Source organism: Lycium barbarum, chromosome 4, assembly GCF_019175385.1.
Source record: "Lycium barbarum isolate Lr01 chromosome 4, ASM1917538v2, whole genome shotgun sequence".
Lineage (NCBI taxonomy): Eukaryota > Viridiplantae > Streptophyta > Magnoliopsida > Solanales > Solanaceae > Lycium > Lycium barbarum.
Genome location: NC_083340.1, coordinates 26,445,915 through 26,451,033, shown reverse-complemented (window position 1 = coordinate 26,451,033; position 5,119 = coordinate 26,445,915). Strand labels below are relative to the sequence as shown.

The window sequence follows — 5,119 nt, the reverse complement described above, 5'->3', positions numbered from 1 at the left end:
TTAGCCACGGATTTTTAGCGACAAACTCTTTTCTGTCGCTAATTAACGATGAAATAGCAACAGAATAGTAGATTTGTCGCTAAATAAGTAAGAAAAATGTAAATAGCTAATGTAGCAACGGATTAGCGACAGAAAACTTAATCCGTTGCTAAATTTTTCCGCTAAAATTTGGCGCCTTCATTTTGCCGACGGAATTAGCGACATAAGGCCAGGGACAAATTTTATTAAATAGTAGCGACATTTTTTCTGTCACTAGATTTACTTTATTTAAAAAAAAAAAAAGTCATTGCTACAGAATTTCCATCGTTAGGCATTTTTTTATTAAATAACAAAGTTATATTTAAGCGATGGATTTAATATCCGTCGCCGATTCTGTCACCATGATGATTTAAATTTATTTCCTATGGCGCAAAGCTCTGATAGTATCACCTCTCTTCTACAATAGAAAAACGCACAGAGGAAGCTGGCAAAATTGCCGTTTCAGCGGAAAGAGAGTTCAAGGGCACAAACCTAATCTTGGTATTAATTAGTCCCAATTTATTGCTTTTCCACATTTTGTATTCATTACCCGAACTAAGGTTTATCTCGTTGCCAATCTTCTCACATTTCCAACATTCTCATCACTTTTCCGGGCAGATATACAGTAAAAAATGGCGTATTCAGCACAAACTCTTAATATTTTCGGCGACCGCCAGTCCGTTGGGATGTTCACCCAAAATGGTACCGTCTAATCTCGCTACCTTTATTTTCGACATGTATTACTTTTCTTTTTCTACTCAGTGATGTAGTGTGATTGTGTGTTGAATTTTGGGATTTCAGCAACTGCATATCAAATCTTCGCTTGGATCTGTTGGCCTTGACAAAGTTCATTTTTCCTTTTCCTACTTTTTTATTTGTTTGTGTACTTGCAGTGTATTTTACAATGCTAGGAGGAATCTATCACCTTTATACCTGCCAGTACAATTTTTTCTATTTTCTTGAGTCGAGGGTCTCTCGAAAACAGCCATCCTACCTTGGTAGGAGTAAGGTCTGCGTACACTCTACCCTCCCCAGACCCCACGTTGTGGGATTTCACTGGGTTGTTGTTGTTGTTGTTGTTGTTGTTGTTGTTGTTGTTGTTGTTCTTGATGTTTTCTTCATCTAGGGGTCTCTTTCTCTCCCTATTAGTTTTCTATGGAATCACCTAACCCTGCTTCATCTGTTACTCAATTAATAATTGTTATGGTTTTGTAATAGTCCCATTTTGACGACTTAATGTCATCAGCTGCAATGCAGAAACTCTTAAGTCTTTTGGAGATGTTGAGGTTTTGAATGATCGCCTTTCATACCTGGATCTTGGGTCCATTCAAGGTATTCACATACTTCAAAAGTAGTTAGTTTATCTTCTACTTTGTTACCTTAGGTAGAACTTGTAAATATATTGATTTGGGTTTTGCCATTTTGTCCTATTGGATCAGTTTTGATATTTGTAATATTTGGTTTTGATAGTTAAAGCGAACTTTCTAGGTTATTTTCGTGACTAATCGAAGGAGTAGGGCTTGTATTTGATTCGCTCTGTGTTTTGTGGAACAAACCTAGCTTATCAATTACCTTGTTCGAAAGAGAACACAGTTCCGTGAAAAAAGTCTATTCTTCTTATTTTTCTTCTTGCAATCACTAAGCCTTGAACACTAGCCCATCACTAATGCTCAGTGCATTGCTCTCATTCAGACGCCTAATGGCCATTGCATACCTAATATAATCTCCGACCATACTTAATTAAGTAATACACATTTTGACACCATACCATGCTGAGTCTTCTTTACTACTTGATGTTGTCAAACCAATTGGAGAAATTAACATGGATTGTCCTCTGAGAAGTGGCAGGTCTGTTGTCTTATGTATTCATGTATAGACTTGATCCTTTTAACTTGTAGTAATTTATTTTATCAAGGAGAGGCAGGGGAATATTGTAATGGATTTAAACATGAGCCAATATTTGGAGGAAAAAAGATAGAAAATTTGGAATTAGGGATAGTGTTAATAGTAGAATGTATGCTAATAAGACTAGGTGAACTGAAGCAAGTGTCAAAGCAAGTAGATCAACAAAAATAATAGTAGAATAAATGCTATTATGTAACTTCATTACTTTCTCCCAATTATAAAATATATGTAGTCTCCCAATGTGCTATACGATGGTATAGTTGCAGGACGTCTTAGACTTGTTCTGCATTTGCTATCAATTGTTGTTCCAATGCCGATCATGGTAAATGTTTCTATTCTATGACTGGTTTCTGATATTATTTTTGTGTTCACTATTTCCTTTATCTGTTGAAATTATAATTTGGTTGCAGCTGTTGTTACTAAAGCAAATATGGGATTCTCGGAAATCAACTTAACATAGCTAATATATGGAGGTAGGTACTTCTTCGATTTAGCAAGTAATAGGTAGATAGATACCTTTGTAACTAATTATTAGCCAAAATACTTAACATCTAAGCAAAATAAAAATGGTGAAACAAATATATTAGGATCTACATACATGTCGATGAGGAGTGTATTTATAGAATGAAGAAGTTGTATATTCTACCTCTTTCTTGGTTGCTTTTTAGGAAAGTAAAAATGGTGAAACAGATTTGTAGTGCTTTTGAGTGAATAGTTAATATTTAGTTCTATCAACTGAAATTTGTATTGCTAAATTTAACCTATGATAATTTTGCATAACTTTTTTTTTTGTGACCCTACAAGGTAACAAGGGTAATAATCACATATTGAATTCAAATCGCTTAATGGAACTCCATTGAAAAATATTTCAAATGACTTTATGGACTGCTTGTAAGACCAAGCATTTCTCTATGTGCGCTTTTTGGCTGGAAAAAGATTGAATAAATGGGCATGCCCTATTATGGGTGCACATGTAGAGATTGTTTATAACTAGGTGCAGAACAATGATCTTGCTCTGTGATGGCCGATTGGATTTTTATAGATACACATATGAATTTTGTCATTCTTCATGTTTCAAATTTCGTTGTGGGTTCCATACATTCATGGAATTATTTGTTCAAACGCCTCTAGGGAAATAAACTACAACTACACTGCGCCCACTGAAAAAGAAACTAATCAGTCTCCTTCGTCCAGGTAAATTACAAAGCAAAATGTGATGTTCTGAATAACGTTGTCCTTATAGGTGTATCTCAATGTGATAGTGTTATTATTATGCTTTTACTTTCTGTTATGAGGACTGTTATATAAGTGTTTAGTACGTATTGGTTAAGCTGAAACAGTTTGGTACCTATTGGTTGAAGTTTTATGGAGTTTTAGTGTGTCATAAACTTTATACTCAAAATGAGCTTACCAGCAATTTCACTATTATTTGTAATGGGTGGAAACTGGTGGTATTGAACTTTTTTGGTTGCATCGTATTTTTTCCGTTTTTGTTATGGTCGTTATTCTGCTATATTATAAACTGTAACTTTTAATCGGCTCAGACACTGAGGATAAACCTCAAAAATTGCAAAATTTAGTCATAGGTTATGCTATGTAGTCAACCGACATCCTGTAATATGTAATTAATGAATTGCAATCTGGTTTGAATCTGAACCTCGAGATTTTGATTGAAGTTTGACGTCATAAGCTGCAAACTCATGGTCTACTAATATAGGGATCTAGTGTTCTACATGATTACAATCAATACTATATCATCTTCAGTTGTAAGGAATTTGTGTCATTAACTTGGTAATAGTATACAAAATCTAGAGTGATTCCAACTATGTATATATAGATGAAATCCTGATGTCTTTTTGTTGAATTGCCTAAGTGGTTGTAGTATGTGGTGTTCCATTACTGTAAGATAGTTAAGAATTCCATGAATGGTGATGCCTCCATAAATCTGCAATGTTCATTTTAAATTTGTGTATTTCCGTCTCTTTTGTGGTGTTCTTGTTTGGAAGATGGAGAAGTTTTGTGACATAAAAAGTAATCAGTAGTTAATTTTATGGTATTTAATTGTTTATAAAAAATGGATTTTGTTTGGTCTAGGCCAACTATGATACTTTTACATGTTCATAGACATGATGATGATGGAATTTTTTTCTTGTAAGCGATATTGGATTGTGCATGTAAGTAAAATGTTCGGGGATCTTATTGACCTCATAGATGACATTCATATCCACTTGTCGGATAAATATAATGTACACAACTTTATAAGGTTTGCATTTACTTTTATTTATAGGACAAAGCTCAAGAATTGTTAGAGCAACAATGATCACAACAGTTACAGTAGGATGAGATGGATGTTACAACTCGGATGTATTACGAGACAGTGGTAGGAAAGATGAAGAGAAAAGTTTGTGGCCTTGGGTCAAGGGAAACACGATTATGGCATCGGGTTCTACTTTTGATCTTGATGAACATCACTCTCAAGCACTACATTAGTTAGCTGTGTCATTTAGACTCTATTCTATTAGTTGAAGAACAATTATGAACGTTGATTCCTATACTAATTGATCACATGCTTCCTGTAATAGTACTTTTTGGATTCTGCTATTTGTTTTGAACCTTCTATAAATATTATTTGATATCAATGTCAGTTATTTTTAAGGGTATTCAATAATTTACATTTAATATGTTTCAACCGGGTGTATTTAAGAAAATTAAATAAAAATATTTCGGAAGAAAAATACTTGCGACAGATTTTGCGATGGATTTTGGTGGTTGCTATAGAAAAAAGTTAGCGACGGATTGCGACAATGATCTGTTGTCGCAAAAGCAGGGCTTAAACTACTCAAAATAGCGACGGATTAGCGACAAAAACTTTCGTTGCGAATATATTAAAACTTCGAAATGAATCATGAAAGTAGCGACGAACTTTATAAAATTTGCGACGGAAAATTCCATTGCTAAGCTTGCTATGGAATCCATTTTTCCATTGTTAAGAGGTTAGCTACGAGCAAAATAGTAACAGACAAAATTTCGTCGCTATCTGTCGCGAAACTTGTTTAGCAACAGATATATGCTTATTAGCGACGTATTCCGTCCGTCGCTAAATGCTATTTTTTTAGTAGTGCAATTTGCTGAGATCCTTGGCCTCAGAGATAGCATTTACCTTGCTATCCCAAGAGTCAGGTGATACACCAAGCAA

General features: G+C 34.4%; 1 long non-coding RNA gene across 1 annotated transcript; it reads left to right on the top strand.

The window, feature by feature from the left end:
• Positions 1-286: 286 nt before the first annotated feature.
• Positions 287-4,583, top strand: LOC132635648 (uncharacterized). The gene is made up of 4 exons (XR_009580645.1): positions 287-519; positions 637-720; positions 1,265-1,350; positions 4,211-4,583. It is a non-coding gene; the product is annotated as an uncharacterized LOC132635648 (long non-coding RNA).
• Positions 4,584-5,119: the final 536 nt, after the last annotated feature.